Source organism: Ornithorhynchus anatinus, chromosome 18 (assembly GCF_004115215.2).
Source record: "Ornithorhynchus anatinus isolate Pmale09 chromosome 18, mOrnAna1.pri.v4, whole genome shotgun sequence".
Classification (NCBI taxonomy): domain Eukaryota; kingdom Metazoa; phylum Chordata; class Mammalia; order Monotremata; family Ornithorhynchidae; genus Ornithorhynchus; species Ornithorhynchus anatinus.
This window is the reverse complement of record NC_041745.1, coordinates 21,384,453-21,402,019: the sequence shown is the minus strand read 5'-3', so window position 1 is coordinate 21,402,019 and position 17,567 is coordinate 21,384,453.

Here is a 17,567-nt window from a genome sequence, read left to right as displayed (position 1 = left end):
GTTTAAAGAACATCTGGGCCTACTTTAAATCTCTAAGGAGCATCACACCTCAAAGCAAATACCACATTCAAATCCATCAAGCAGAGAATCCAAAGGAATTATGTCTTCAATGTTCTTCTCTGAACACTGATATCCAGGAACTCTATCACTCAGTATGGTTCCTCTATATAGATCGTTCATCCTACGATCAGTCACCAGTTTCCTGACAGATTTTTAAAGTTCACTTATTCCTCCCCCATTACCCATGAGATTTGAAACACGACAGACACAGTTTCTTGTCAGGGATGGGACATTCTACTGGGGAATTTGTTCCTTTTTTGGGGGCTGTCACTATCCTTCTTTAGATACAGAAGATAGAAACGCCTAAAAGATCCAGTTAATGTGCCTTGGTTTTTGCTACCTAGTGATATTTTTCAAACTTTGATAGACTAAGAGCAGAAGGAAACTCTTCCATCCCCAAGGAGCTGAATCAAAGACTATCTATTGCCTAAAGTCAACAATTTTGAAGGAATGTCTTTATAAAATGGAATTTCCCGGACTGGAAATTCAGAAACAGAGAATCAACTTGTGATGCAATTTTGGGTCTGACCTGTGGTGTTGATGCCATCAGCTTTGCCATCAAATATGAGTTGAGTCAGATTCTCCCTTCTCCAGATGTCTTATAGTTTTTCAGGAGTTGGGTGCGGAGTTCAGATCCTTGGCTCGGGGCCGGGAAGGTCCTTTTCTCTCTCAGCTCAGGTGAGCCTGTTGTTCCGGAGGAACAGAAGGTCCGATAAGGTGTCATCCATCAGTGGCAGACATTTGATGGGGAATAGATGAAAGCGGGCAGGTCAGTCTGACAGGAGCTGATCTGGAATGGGAAGACTTGTCCTGAGAAGGAGTTTTTGACACCTCAAATCCACCCTGTGGGAAACAGCACCTGACCCTGCAAACCACAGGAGACTGTTTCAGGGGGACAGACTGTTAAAAAGACATCACTTTTACTTTGACTCTGTATGATCTTGGGCAGGTCACTTCACTTCTGTGTACCTCAGTTTGTCTGTAAAATGGGAATTGGAATGGTGAGCCCCACTTGGGACAGGGACTGTGTCCAAACCAATTTGCTCATATCCTCCCCAGAGCTTAGTACAGTGCCTGACACATAGCGCTTCATAAATACCATAATTATTCATTATTATTTAATTTTGCCACACATGCCCCTGCACACTAGTAAGAAGTCACGATCAGGGCCATGATTATTAGACATGAAAGACAGCTGTTTACCTAGTGCCATGATCACTAGCCAGAGCTACACTGTATTAGGAAGAAATTGCTTTCTTATTAGAGGTAGGAGATTGGGTGAGTTGGCTACCTGGTGTGGGGTAAGGCAGGAAAATTTCCAATCGGGGTGGTCTCTGTACTGGCCTTGAATCTGTTCCCTTTGGACGTTCAATATTCACTTCACTTTCAGCCCCACCGCCCTTAGGTTCATATCCAGAATTTATTTTTCTGCAGTAATGTCCATGTCCCTGCTAGACAGTAAGCTCTTTGGAATGGAGCATGTGTACCAATTCAGTTATATTTTACTCTCCCAAGCATTTAGTAAAGTCCTCTGCACACAGCAAACACTAAATAAATATAATCGATTGCTTGATTGTCCTCTCCAGCTTGTGGAGAGGTGGATGGAGGAAAGGGATAATAATGATAATGTTGATGATGATGATGAGAAGATGATGGTGATGATGATGATTGTTTCACACATGAGGCTCACAGTCTAGGGAGGAGGGAGAAAAGGTATCTCTTGTGAAGAATAAAACCTAGCTCCCTATAATATTAATAATAATGTTGGTATTTGCTAAACGCTTACTATGTGCCAAGCACTGTTCTAAGAGCTGGGGGAGATACAAGGCCATCAGGTTGTCCACGTCTTAATCCCCATTTTACAGATGCGGTCACTGAGACCCAGAGAATTCAAGTGACTTGTCCAAAATCACACAGCTGACAAGTGGCAGAGCCAGGATTAGAACCCATGACCTCTGACTCCCAAGCCCGGGTTCTTTCCACTAAGCCACGCCGCTTCTAATGCAGATCAGTCACTGAAAAGAATGCATCAGACCCTGGTGAACCATTTATGTAGCAGACATTTATTAGTAGTAAGAGTATTTATTCAGGCCCCACGGAGGGCAATGATTAGACTGTGAGCCCAGTACTGGACAAGGATTGTCTCTATCTGTTGCTGAATTGTACATTCCAAGCGCTTAGTCCCGTGCGCTGCACAAAGTAAGCGCTCAATAAATACGATTGAATGAACGAATGAATGCAGTGTATAATCATCGTAGTATTTGTGAAGTTCTTGCTATAGTGTCAAAAGTTAGGGTCATTACAGGATAATCAGACCAGAAATGGTCCTTGTCTCACATGGGACTCCCAGTCTAAGGGGATGGGGGAACGGGTATTTAACCCCCATTTTACACAAGGGAAAACTGAGGCACAGAGAAAGTAAATGACTTCCACAAGGTCACACAGCAGGCAAGTTGCATAACCAGTGGTATTTTGTCCCCAAAATACCATATCACTTATTCTCCTGACTGCAACCTGTGAACACCGGAAAGGATAGGACAGAAAATTGTCTGTACTTCCATCCATCATTTGAAATCTGTTTATTGGGATGCGCAGGCCTGGGAGTCCAATGACCTGGGTTCCAAAACTAACTCTGCCACTTCTCTGCTGCATGCCTTGGGGCAAGGCCCTTAACTTTTCTGTGCTTCAGTTTCCTCTAAGTGTAAAGGGAATCCAATACCTGTTCTCCCTCCACTCTAAACTGTGAACCCCATGTGTGCCAGGGACTGTGTCCAACCTGATCATCTTTTCTCTATAGCAGCACTCAGTAAAGTGCTTGGCACAAAACACAACAAATTACTGTTTAGGAGTTCTTCCTTCAAAGATCCTGCTGCCAATTTCAGGAGTGCACCTAGTGGGCAGAATCAATCCTGGATCTGAGCCAGTCATGGCCTCACTATGACATGGACTTCATATGAGCTCCGCCCTGAAATTGCCAGGCAAAGAACAATACATTCTTCTTCCTCTCTCTTGATGTCCATCTTAATTTCCCTTCCTTTGGAGTGGAAAACTTTACCTCAGCCTCCCCGACCAGTCAGAGAACTTGGTCTGCAAGAAAAATCACTCATTTTAAAAAATAAATTTTACTATAGGAGCAGAGAAGAACATGGGTCTGGGAATCAGATGACCAGGGTTGTACACCTGGCTCGGCCAACTTCCTGCTCTGTGACCTTGAGCAAGTCACTTCAGTTCTCTCTGACTCAGTTTCATCATCTGTGAAATGGGGATTCAATACCTGTTCTCCCTCCTACTTTAAATGTAAGCCCATGTGGGATGGGGCCTTTGTCCAAATTGATTATCTTGAATCTGTCTCAGTCCTTAGTACAGTGCTTGGCATATAGTAACTTAGTATAGTATGCTTAACAAACACCCCAATTATTACCCTTAATGCCTTTCAGCATTTGTGTGTGGAATTCCAACCCAAAGCACCAATCTCAAATCCTTTTAATGGCCAATAATGTTAATGTCATCAGAAATCTGAAATCTTTAAGCAATATGCTTTTGGATTTGCCTCATAAAGACCCAGCCATTGTCTATGAGTCACTTGGAACTTCTTTTTATTAACCATTCATTAGTATAACTCATAGTGGCATTAGTTGAATGCTCATTACGTGTCAAGGACTGTGTTAAGCACTAAGAGGGAAAAGTCCCACTGATTATTGCTATGGTTTTCTTTGTGGTTGGCGGCCTCACACATCACATCGATGGGTCGAGGAAGAATTACTGAATCTGGTGGGAAATTAACCACCAGGTGTAGCCAGTTGTCAGAGAAACAAAATATTTTATCTTTTTTACTCTCCCCTTCTTGCCCCCTCCCATCTCATATTTCGGGGACTGGGGCATCCTCATAACCAGACAGGGTTATATTAACTGAGAGGGCTGGTGACCCTAGTAGGTTCTCAGAAGTGATGTGCCTCCATTAGAGGTCAGGGGGTTCAGAGCCTAGAATGGCTTCTGTAACTGGCAGTGTGACCTTAGTCAACTCACTTACCTTTTCTGAGCCTCAGTTGGTAAAATGGAAATAAGAAGACTTTGGATGTGAAGGGAAATGGGTTAACTGGTATGGAAAGTCCTTGATCTCTTCCTAGAAAACATTTCTCAAATGCAAAGAATAATACTGTAGAACTATAATTACCCAAATACCACAGCACTAGGTATGATGTGGATAACTGGTTACCCATTGATTCCAGCCATTTAAATGGTTTCTCATAATGAACAAAGGAAATGTTGGAACAATAACTCTGACATGGGAGCATGTATGAACAGTCCTATTCATAACTGTGGTCATTGTTAAGCATTTATTCTGTGCCAAACACAACTAAATCTTGGGGGAGATGCAAGATAATCAGATAATGCAGGTGGCAAATTTTTCTGATAACCGTTGAGCACTCCCCAATCAAAGCACAGAACACAACTGGGAGATTGTAATGTTTGAGATTTGGGAATGCCCATCAGGTAGAACAGCTTTGCTCCTGCAGTAAGAAAGATCTTAGGTCATCCTTAAACAGTTGGATGTTTCTCCCAGCAAAACTGTACGAAGCAGAAACTCTACTCTCTCCTTGCTCAGTGGGTATTTGATATTTACAGAAGTCAGAGAGATAATGGCTTGGGGTTCAACATTTTTAGGCCTAAAGACTGAAGAGTGTTTTATCTCTCTTTCTCCCTGTCCTTTCCAAGTCTCTCCATCCTTCTCTCATAACCACACATTGTGGTTCTCTCAACCTCTTGCTGGGTCCTATGGCTTATTTGGTTACTTTATGAATTAACTTTCCTTTGGGGAGAACTGCAAGTCAGAGCTGGGGTCTAGTGCTCCAAGCACAGTTTTGAGATATTCTCCCCAGTGATTGTATTGCATTTACCCATGCAAGAGAGATCGCCACTGGATTTAAAAAAAAAACCCAAATGACACAAGACCAGTGTCAGAGGAAAAACGTGGCAGCAACCACCACTGCCTTGATGCTGGTAAGATGTGGGGAGCTGCCTGATGGAGGAGAAGACTACCTGTTTCCCTGCTCCTTTGTCCTTCTTTCCCCTATTTTCTTTCTTGCTTCTCCATCTCCACCCCTGGCCCTGCTCCTCTTTATGTCTGTGATCTTCTTTTGTCACTACCCCCAACTCACATGAGGAGATCTTGTAAATTAAATGCAATTTTACACTCAAGAGTAAGCTCTCCAATAAATGTCCAGGCTGATGGTGGGAATGCTGTTTTTGGAAGATCGGAATACGTTTCTCCTGTGTTTCAGGAAAATTGACAGGAAAGCAAGCCCCTTGCCAGCCCTGGGGTTGGGCGAGATGCAATGACTTTACCTTTCCTGTGAAACAATAGATTTAGAAGCAGTGTTGCCCAGTGGAAAGAGCACAGGCCTGGGAGTCGGAGAACCTAGGTTTTAATCCCAGTACCATTAGGGAAATGACTAAACCTCTCTGTCCCTCAGTTTTCTCACCTGTAAAATGGGGATTCAATACCTGTTCTCCCTCTCCCCAAGACCCTGAGCTCTATGTGGGACAGGGATTTTATCTCCCTTGGAGAACTCATTAACTTCCATGGCTTCAACTATCACCTCTATGGGGATGATTCCCAAATCTACATGTCCAGCACTGGTCTCTCTCCCTTTCTGCAGTCTTGCATTTCCTCCTGCATTCAAGTCATCTCTACTTGGATGACTTCCCATCCCACTAGCTTAACATGTCCTAAACAGAACTCTTTATCTTCCCACCCAAGCACTGTCCTTCCCCTGACTTTCCCATCACTGTAGATGACATCGCCATCCTTCCCGAAGGTCTCACAACCCCATAACCTAGGAGATTTCCTTCATTCATTCAATTGTATTTATCGATCGCTTACTGTGTGCAGAGCACTGTATCCTTGACTCCTCTTTCTCATTAAACCCAAATCTTCAATCCATCACTAAATCCTGTCGATTCCACCTTCACAACATTGCTAAAATTTGCCCTCTCCTCACCATCCAAACGGCTACCACATTAAAGCAATCCCTTATCTTGTCCCACCATGATTACTCTATCAGCCTCCTGTCTCTCCCCACTCCACTGCCTGGATCATTTTTCTACAAAAACATTCAGGACATGTTTCCTCAATCCTCAAGAACCTCCAGTGGTTGCCCATCCACCTTCACATCAACCAAAAACTCCTCACCATTGCCTTTAAAGCATTCAACCTTCTTGCCCCCTCCTCTCTCCCCTTGCTACTCTCCTACTACCCCCCAGTCCACCCACTTCACTCCTCTAATGCGTGTGAGACAGAAAGGATGGTAGTGCCATCTGCTGTGATGGGAAAGTCAGAGAGACCTTATATATCTGAGCCCAGTAAGGACTCATGAAATACTACAATTATTATTATTATCATCAAGTATATAAAGAGAGCATTAATATAATAATAATGATAATGTTGGTATTTGTTAAGTGCTTACTATGTGCAGAGCACTGTTCTAAGTGCTGTGGGAGATACAGGGTAATTAGGTTGTCCCACATGAGGCTCACAGTTAATCCCCATTTTACAGATGAGGTAACTGAGGCACAGAGAAGTTAAGTGACTTGCCCACAGTCATACAGCTGACAAGTGGCAGAGCCGGGAGTCGAACTCATGACCTCTGACTCCGAAGCACAGGCTCTTTTCCACTGAGCCACGCTGATTCCCAAATCCTATACACAATATAGGATTTGTGTATGTGTGTGTGCGTGCGCGCGTGTGTGTGTGTGTTGAAATAGGTCAGAGTCCAGTCCCATATGATCCAATGAATAAGGGTTCTGGCCTATACCATGCCTAAAACACCCCCTAGAAGTGGGAACCCTCACTGGACTCTAGCGAGGGCCAGATTCACCAAATTCAGGGCCTGGGATTGGATCCTCTTGAGAGCCATGTGAGCTGAGATACAGATGAGGCCATATGCAGTATGACCCTAAGAGCAACACACAGTGATGATGTCATCACAAGAGCAAGAGCAAAGATGGACGGGATTTGGAAGAGGTCTTGATTTTCTGTCCACACCCAGGAAGGCAGCGGGGTCAGGAAGACTTTTGGTTCGAGCATCGGCAAGGGAAGCTTGAGCCGAGAGGATTGTGCTGTGCTGAGGATAGATGTGGAGAGGCTCACCCGGAAAAGTGACTTGACTGGGACCAAACGCTTTACCTTGATATGCCTCTCCTCCCACATTCCTCTCCTTGCCTCAGCACTGGCTTGGTTCCCCAGAAAGAAGGCAGCTGTGGGGTGAGTAGAGGGGTAGGGGGCGGAGATGGACAACAGAAGAGACCATCCCTTCCTCATAATCATGGTGACTGGGAGACAGGCAGTGATCATCAGGGAGCACACTCTCACACACAAACACGTGTACACACATGTCCTCGGCCCTGATGATGCGGAGTCTGCATTGAGTGTCTGGGCAGGAAGGCTGAGGTCCAAGAGGGGTTGGGAGAAACCCCTCATGGCCAGCGGCTACAGTCTAGGAGAGTCAGGAACCATTCCAGGAGAGTTTGGGGGTAGCTGTTCCTGCTGTCACTGTTTCCGAGCAGGGCTCTGTAGCCCATCCACCTCACCCACCCAGCAGGGTTAGCTGAGACACGTCTCAGGGCTTGCAGGTGCCTACCCGGCAACAGCACAGACTGAAGGAAAGAGTACAGGCCTGGGCATCAGAGGACCTGGGTCTTCATCTGGCCTCTGCTTATCTACTGTGTGACCTTGGTTAGGTCACTTTACGTCTCTGTGCCTCCGTTTCTTCATCTGTAAAATGAAGATTCAACATTCCTCTCACTATTGGACTGTGAGCCCCCTCTGGGATAGGGATTGTGTTTGATCTATTTGTCTTGTAAATAATCCAGTTCTCGTTGCTTGACAAATACCATTTAGTTCATTAGTATTAGCTCATGAAGAATGAATGGCCAAAGTAGATTGTGTAGTGGGAGATTTCCAACTTACGATAATAATGATTATGGTCTTTGTTAAGTAATTACTATGTGCCAGGCACTGTCCTAAGTGCTGGGCTGGATACAAGCAAATTGGGTTGGACCCCGTTCCCATCCTATATGGGGCTCAATCTCGATTCCCCATTTTACAGATGAGGTAACTGAGGCACAGAGAAGTTAAATGACTTGTCCAAGGTCACACAACAGCCAAGTGGCAGAGTCATGATTAGAACCCACGACCTTCTGACTCCCAGGCCCGACTTCACTTTCATCCCACCTAATTCTTCTTCTTCTTATTGTATTTGTTAAACACTAATCTAGGCTCTAGGAAACAGTCCCTTCCCACATAGGGTTCAAAGTCTCAATAGCAGAGAGATTCAGCATTGAATCCCCATTTGACAGATGAGGAAACTGAGGCACAAAGAACTAAAGTGACTTGCCCAAGGTCACACAACAGGAGAGTGGCATCACCAGAATTAGAAACCAGGTACTCTGGCTCCCAGAACCGTGATTTTTCCACTAGGTCATGCGGCTCCTTACCCTACTCTTCAAGATTACTCTTACTCCAACACTTTTGTCTCTCTATTCACTGTCTGCTTAATATATTTCTCTAAACCTAGAAATCAGTGACCTTTCTCCTTGCGATGCTGAAACGAATAAAGAGGGAATGGGAGGGTGGTGATTAGTGCCTATTTGTGTTAGTTATCTGCGGGTGGGTTAATGCGAGGAGAGTGATGACTTTAAAGCAATTGATCAGAGCTCAGAGTCAGGCCTGGTGACCCAGGAGCCTGGACGGGAGGGCCCTACATACAGTCAGAGAGCCAGGGTGGGGACAATGCAGCGGCAGCCGATGGGAGCAGCTCCTGTTTCTCTGAGAATGGGACTTGTAGGCTTCTCTCAGGTTGCCCATTCCCCAAATGCCCCGAGCCAGTGCTGACTCCCCTTTTACAGCAAGACATGCCAGCACAGCCTGGGTTGTCCCGGGAACTGTGCTCTGCCCAGAGGATGGGGAGTGAGGTCGTAGCATCCAAGACAGGGGCAGCCTAGAGCAAGGCCTGCAAGTTATTTATAGCTAGGTTTAAACTTGTCCTCGCATGTCACCTCTCCCTTCTCCTCCATCAACCTCCCTATTCATTTCAAAGAAGAAAAATTGGAAATGACCAGCTCAAATGAGCAGAGTCAGAGGGAATAGAGGGAGGGTTTGGACATCAGAGAATGCACAGGCCAATGCCAGGCTCACTGACCCTGTAACACTGTTCAAATGTGACCATTTTGGGAAGGTCCATTTAGGGGCTCAACTTCATGGAGGCCAAAGCAGTAACTGTTTTGGCAAAATGGGGTTTGTGTTGGGGTGGGGGGGCAAGGAGGTTCCCGGGGCCCCAAACCCAAGAATCCTGAGCTACAGTCCCGTTAACCCCCATCCTAATCCTGAACGCTTCCACCCCCTTCACCACCCTCTTGGGGGCAGGGGGTTTTAAGAAAAGGACACTCAATAACACTGGATGCTAAGAAGAAGTGATATCTCCTACATTATACTTGGTACACAGAGAAGTGTGGTTATTTGTATAAATGCCTGTCTTCCCCTCTAAACTGAAACTTTGTGGGAAGGGAATATGTCAGTTATATATTGTACACTCCCTGGCACTTAGTATTCATTCATTTATTCAATCGCATTTATTGAGGGCTTACTGTGTGCCGAGCACTGTACTAAGAACTTGGAATGTACAATACAATAATTGGTACAGTGCTCGGCACACAGTAAGTGCTCAATAAATACAACCGACTGACTAGGTAAGCATGAGATGAGTGAAGTGTGCAGGCTGGGTTGCAATAGGAGATCAGCAAGTTAAAGTTGGGGGGGGATTGAGTGCTTTAAAGGTGATAGGAAATCAAAGAGATAAAGTTGGAGAGGTGAGTTGATTATTTTCAAGACAATAGGAAATCAGTGAGTTAAGATAGGAGAGGTGTGTTAATTGAGTGTTTTAAAGAGGATGGTAGGGAATTTGTTTATTGTAGAGGGGGATGGGTATTCACTGGAGGTCCTCAGAGTTGTTTGGAATCCATTCACACTAGACAAGAATAGCTAGAAAATCCTGAAGCGTGAGGGAAGAAAGGCACAAAATAATCTAACATAGGTATTTATTGAGTGCTTACTGAACAAATGCTTGGGAAAATATAATACAGTCGAGTAGACAGGAACCAACCCTATTGATCCAGAAGCAGCATGGCTCAGTGGAAGGAGCACTGGTTTAGGAGTCAGGGGTCCTCACTTCTAGGACTGACTCTGCCACCCATCAGCTGTGTGACGTTGGGCAAGTCACTTAACTTCTCAGTGCCTCAGTTACCTCATCTGTAAAATGGGGATTATGACTGTGAGCTACATGGGACAACCTGATTACCCTGTACCTACCCCAGCACTAAGAACAGTGCTCGGCACATAGTAACCACTTAATACCAACATTATTATTATTATAATGCTCTGCACACAGGAAGCACTCAGTAATTACCATCAATCGATTGACTGATTGATAGATCTCTGGTCTCAAGGAGTTTACAGCTTAATGGGATTGACCTCTCAGCTAAAGGCATAGCCTGCAGACTCCGTTTATACCATCTGACGAACTCAGCCAAGGTGAAGTGGCATACAGGGGGGCCGTGGGCTGGCCTTAGTAGTAAAAATAATAATAGCCATATTTGTCAAGTGCTTATTATGTTCCAGGCACTGTTCTAAGCTCTGGAGTGAATACAAGCAAGTTGAGTTGGACACAGTCCCTGTCCCACATGGGGCTCACAATCTTAATCTCCTTTTTTCAGATGAGGTAACTGAGGCACAGAGAAGTTAAATGACTTGCCCAAGGCCCTACAGCAGATATGTGTTAGAGCCAGGGTTAGGACGCTGATCCTTCTGACTTCCAGGCCGGTGAACTATCCACCATTCCACTCGGCAAACTGTCCATTCCCACTCTAGGGAGCTTGCAGATCTGGGGGAGCAGGATGTGATGTGGAACTCCCTGGACCTCAGAGTGTCCACCCTTTTCCTAACAGCAATTTCCACAAGGGAAAAGAAAATAAAAGAAGGCAGAATTCAGAAGCAATTAGAGTTGATCTCCTCAATAAAATTCATTTTAAGAAGAAAATAAAACCTGCATCGATCATCCATTAGGCCATTTTTCCAGCTTAGAACCGAGAAAGAGGATGAAGTGAAGGGTGAAATGCTTTTGTACAAATGATGGCCATTATAATTAACATTATATAAATTATGCATTATTATTTTATCATCCATCATTATTTTATCCCCATCCTCCCACCTATTGCCCGTGGCACTTCAATTCCCAGAGTTAGTGAATAAGTTGGTAGAACCGACCCGGGTCCATAACGAGCTTTCAGTTTTGAAGGGGAGACAGATATTAAAATCAATTACAGAGAGGGGAAATGGGAGATTGTATACATAAGCACTGTGGGGCCGGGGTAAGAATCAAACTGTTTAAGGGATACACAGTCAAGTGTCAGTGTACCCTGACGACACTACTATCCTTCCTGTTTTACAAGCCTGTAACCTTTGCATTATCCTTCATTCCTCTCTCCCATTCAACCCACTTAGTCAATCCATCACTAAATCCCCTCAGTTGGACCTTCATAACATCACTAAAATCCACCCTTCCCTCTCCATCCAAACTGCTACCCGTTCATCTAAACACTTATCCTATCCTGCCTTGATTACCGGATCAGCCTCGTTGCTGATCTCCCAGCATCCCGTGTCTTCCAAGTGGAAAAAACCCAGGCTTGGGAGTCAGAGGACCTGGGGTTTAATCCCAACTCTGCCACATGTCTGCTGTGTGACCTTGGGCAAGTCACTTCACTTCTCTGTGCCTCCGTGACCTCATCTGGAAAATGGGGATTACCTTGTATCTACCCTAACGCTTAGAACAGTGCTTGACACATAGTAAGGGCTTAACAAATACCATTATTATTATTATTATTATTATTATTATTATTATTAGTCCATACTTTACTCTGCTGCCCAGATCATTTCTCTACAAAAATGTAGAAAGTTCCTCACCACTGGCTTTAAAGCACTCAATCCCTCATTCCCTTCTACTTCACCTCACTAGTCTCCTACTACAACCCAACCCACACACTTTGCTCCCCTAATGCTAACCTTCTCATGGTACCCCAATCTCATCTATCACACCCCAGACCTCTTGCTCACATTCTGCCACAGGACTAGAATGCCCTCCCTCTTCATATCCTACAGACAGTATACTTTCCCCCACCTCAAAGACTTACTGAAGGCACATCACCTCCGAGAGGCCTTCCCTGACTAAGCCCCCCTTTCGTTTTCTCCCACTCTCTTCTGCCTTACGCTGACATTCTCCCTTTATTCTTTCCCCCTTTTAGCCCCACAGCCCTTATGTCCCTATCTATAATTTTATTTATTTATATTACCGTCTCTCTCCCCCTCTAGACTGAAAGCTCACTGTGGGCAGGGAATTTGTCTGTTATATTGTTGTATTGTACTCCCCCAAGCACTTAGTTCTGTGCTTTGCACACAGTAAGGGCTCAATAAATACAATTGACTGACTGAGATGAGTGGATGCACAGTTCCCTGCCAAACCATTTCCATTACCATTTTCATCTGAAAATGGGGACTGTGAGCCTCATATGGGACAACCTGATTACCCTGGATCTACCCCAGTGCTTAGAACAGTGTTCTGCAAATAGTAAGCACTTAACAAATACCAACATTATTATTATTATTATTATACCAACTGCTTCGGTTTATTTTCCACAGTGCACAGTGCTCCTCCATACCTTATCTCACCTTGGCTTCATGGACTCCGTCCTCTCCTGGTTCTCCTCTTACCTCTCTGGCCGGTCATTCTCGGTCTCCTTCGCTGTAGCCTCTTCCCCCTCCCATCCTTTAACTGTTGGAGTTCCTCAAGGGTCAGTTCTTGGCCCTCTTCTGTTCTCCATTTACACTCACTCCCTCGGTGAACTCATTCGCTCTCATGGCTTTGACTACCATCTCTACGCAGATGACACGCAGATCTTATTGCCATTGTTCTTGTCTGTCCATCTCCCCCGATTAGACTGTAAGCCCGTCAAACGGCAGGGACTGTCTCTATCTGTTGCCGACTTGTTCATCCCAAGCGCTTAGTACAGTGCTCTGCACATAGTAAGCGCTCAATAAATACTATTGAATGAATGAATGCCAGTGAGAGTAAGGACAACAGGTGGGGTAGCCTGCGTTAAGCCTTTAAGCTTCCCATTCTTTGTTTTTTACGGTACTTGCTAAGTGCTGAAGAACTGGGTTCAGAACTGTTCTAATTACTGGGGTAGATTAAGAGAAGCAGTGTGGCTTAGTGGAAAAAACACCGGTTTGGGAGTCAGAGGTTGCGGGTTCTAATCCCAGCTCCGCCACTTGTCAGCTGTGCCACCTTGGGCCAGCCACTTAACTTCTCTGGGCCTCAGTTAGCCCATCTGCAAAATGGGGGTTAAAACTGTGAGCCCCTCGTGGGACAACCTGATTACCTTGTATCCAACCAAGCGCTGAGAACAGTGCTCGGCACATAGTAAGCACTTAACAAATACCAGGCTATTATTATTCAAATACTCAATACAGTGTTCTGCATGTAGTAAGTGCTCAATAAATATGAATGAATAAATGAATGAATGAATTTAAGTTTTTCACCTCCGACACAGTCGCTCTCCCACATGGAGCTTACATTCTAAGTGTGTGTCTCCTTAGGGCCTAACAGGGTGGATTTATCCTGAACCCAGAGCCATTTGTTGGGCGGGGGGGGGGGGGGATCATGGTGAAGAAACTGCCAGCTGGAGAATAAATTGGTTGGTGCTGAGACCACAGAAGTAATTCTTTCAGGAGCAGTTTGGGGTTAGGGAGGAAGGAGTAAGAAATGGATGAATCATCCTGACCCATGCCCTTCCTTACTCCTAGGTCAGAAACATCCCTACCCCTAAACTGAAAGCAGCTAAATTTGGCGATGCTAAGTAGAGAAGTGAGATGGCCTAGTAGGAACAGCAGAGATCTAGGAGCCAGAGAGCCTGGGGTTTAATTCTGGCTCTGCCAACTGCCTTCTCACTGACTTCAGTCAAGTCACTTAACTTCTGTGCCTTGTTTTCCTCATCTGTGAAATGGGGATTAAATAGCTGCTCTCCCTCTCTCTAAAACTGCAATCCTCTGGCCTGGAATGTCCTTCCTCTTCAAATCTGCCAGACCATTACTCTCCCCCTCCTTAAAAGCCTTACTGAAGGCACATCTCCTCCAAGAGGTCTTCCCTGACTAAGCTCCAATTTTCCCTATCTCCCACTCCCTTCGGCATTGTCCTTACTCTCTTTGCTCTTCTCCTACCCCTCCCCACCCCCTCAGCACTTATGTATAGATCTGTAATTTTATTTATTTATGGTGATGTCTGTCTCCCCACAAGACTGTGAGCTCCTTGTTGCCTGGGATTGTTACTCTATATTGCTGTATTGTGATAATAATAATAATGATGGTATTTGTTAAGCGCTTACTATGTACCAAGCACTGTTCAAATCGCTGGGGTAGATATAAGGCTATCAGGTTGGACACAGTCCCTGTCCCATGTGTCAATCCCCATTTTACAGATGAGGGAATTGAGGCACAGAGAAGTGAAACGACTTGTTCAAGGCCACACTGCAGAAAAGTGGCAGAGTCGGGATTAGAACCTACAACCTGTGACTCTAAACCCGTGCTCTTGCCACTGGGCGATGCTGCTTCCCTTTTGTGGTTTCCTGAGGTCTTAGTACAGTGCTCTGCACATACTAAGTGCTTAATAAATTCGATTGAATGAATGAATGAAAGGATAGGGACTGTATCTGTTAAAATTGTATCTACCCTAGTGGTTCCTTCAGTGTTTGGCACATAGTCAATCAATTACAAATACAATTGTTGTTATTATCATTACTGTTATCATTTTATAATTCCAAAGCTGCCACACTTGCAGAAACATCTCTTCCTGATCTCCCTGTCATGTTCTTGGGCCTTACATGGTCAAGGTGTACTTGAGTCAGCCCCCGAGTTGGCCCATCCTCTGATAGAATTTATTAATAATAATAATAGTAATAACAATAACAATAATAATGGTATTTGTTTAGCACTTACTCTGTGCCAAGCACTGTTGTAAGTATTGGGGTAGATACAAGGTAATCAGGTTGTCCCATATGGGGCTCACAGTCTTAATCCCCATTGTACAGATGAGGCAAATGAGACACAGAGAATTGAAGTGGCTCACCCAGTGTCACCCAGCTGACAAGTGGTGGAGCCGGGATTAGAACCCACGTCCTCTGACTCCCACGCCCGTGCTCTTTCCACTAGGCCAGGACAGTTTCCAGCCAGTTTCCCTGAATTTCCTGTTGGAAATGGTGGACATTGTGTCAGTGACCACTGATGACCTCCTTGGGTACTTAACAAGTACTTTCTGGAAGACTGACAGATCCCAAAGTGCGTGACACAGTGAAGCTGAGAGACAAGAACAAACTTTTTAAAAGTTTTCCTGCTCTCCAAACAGCTGAAACTCCAGGAATCTAGTGAGAAAAAGGGAAAAAGTACCGACCGCCACCAGTACTTTCCCTTCTAACCCTGACACGACCTTTACCGAATATGGACCATCTTCCCTCCAAACCCATTGGCCAAATTATCTGCAACATTCATTATGCCACTCCTACTTAGACTGTGAGCCCACGTGGGACGGGGACCGTGTTCGATTCGATCATCTTGTATCTGTCCCAGCACTTAGAATGGTGTTTGGCACATTGTAAGTGATTAGCCAAACCACAGTTAGGATTATCATTGCTATTATTATTGAGTACCCACACTGTGCACAGAGTCCTAAAAAGAGTCCTCACCCTCTGGAAGCTAGCAATTTATTGTTCCTTTATCCATCAGCTTCCTCGCTTTTTATTGTTTATTGTAGTCAGATTTTGAATTTGATCAGGTCGCCCCTTAATCGAGTCTACCCCCGACCCTGGTCATCACCCCTTTTATTAACACGACTATATTGTATCATACTGTATCATGTTGCTATATTAGCACCACTGTATTGTATCATATTGTATCATGTTGCTATATTACCGATTTCGTTTATTACTGTTTATTGTTGTCAGTGCTGCCACCCACCTCTCTGGCCTCGCCATGTCCCTCCTCCCCCCCTCCCCCCTCCCGCCCCTTCCTATCCTCCCCTTCCCCTTCCCCTTCCCCTCTCTCGCTCAGCTCTTTCCCGCTCTCTCCTCTGTCTCCTCCCCCCCTCCTCTCTCCCGCCCTAGAACCCCACTTTACCAGCGCTACCCCTCTTCCCCTCCCCCTACTCTTCCCCCACCTAACCCCCTCTTCACCCCCTCCCCCCTTCTCTCTTCCCCACCCATGCCCCATCCCAGTCCTCTTGTCCCACCGCCACCCCTCATCCCCCTCTCCCCGTCCAGGGCCCCGCCACCTCCTTCCCATCCAAACCCTCCCCTCCCCCCGCCCTTCCCCCCCTCCTCCCCTTGCACCCACAGCTACTTTCAAGTGTGGCCTCTGGAACCCCCGCTCTGTTACAGGCAAGCTACCTTTCATCCATGACCTTTTCCTCTCCCGCTCTCTCCTCCTCCTCGCCCTTTCGGAAACGTGGCTCTCTCCCGAAGACACGGTCTCCGCCGCCGCTCTCTCCGGCGGAGGCCTCTCCTTCTCCCACTCCCCCAGACTCACCGGTAAGGGAGGAGGCGTCGGCTTCCTCCTCTCGCCCCGATGCCGCTTCCGCACTATCCCTCCTCCCCCCTCCCTCTCCTTCCCCTCCTTCGAAGCCCATATCATTCGCCTCTACCACCCACTCCAGTTACTTGTCGCCGTCATCTACCGCCCTCCCGGTCCCACCTCCGACTTCTTCAACCACCTTGACCCCTTTCTCACCTTCCTCCTCTCCTTCTCTCTGCCCACTCTGATCTTTGGAGACTTCAACATCCATACGGATGTACCCGACGACTCCTCTACCGCCCGCCTGCTATCCCTCCTCAACTCTGCTGACCTCCTCCTCCACCATACCGCGCCCACTCACCGACTCGGTCACACCCTCGATCTCGTCATCTCCTACCGCTGCACTATCTCCTCACTCACCAACTCTGAAATCCCTCTCTCTGACCATAACCTTCTCACCTGCCTCATCTCTCACACTCCCTCCCCCTGCAAATCTTCGCTACGGCCCCACAGAGACCTCCGCTCTCTCGATCCCATCCGTCTTTCCAATAGCATCTCTCCTCACCTTGCCGCCCTGTCCTCTCTTCCCACTCTCGACGATCAGGTCTCCGCTCTCAACTCCACCCTCTCTACTCATCTCGACTCTCTCGCCCCCCTTTCCCTCCGCCGCTCTCGCTCCACTAACCCACAGCCCTGGATCACCTCCTCCGTCCGCCTCCTACGCTCCTATGCTCGAGCTGCTGAGCGCTGCTGGCGAAAGTCCAAGCACCGAGCCGACCTCACACACTTCAAATTTATCCTTTCCTGCCTTAACTCTGCCCTCTCCTCCGCCAGGCAAAGC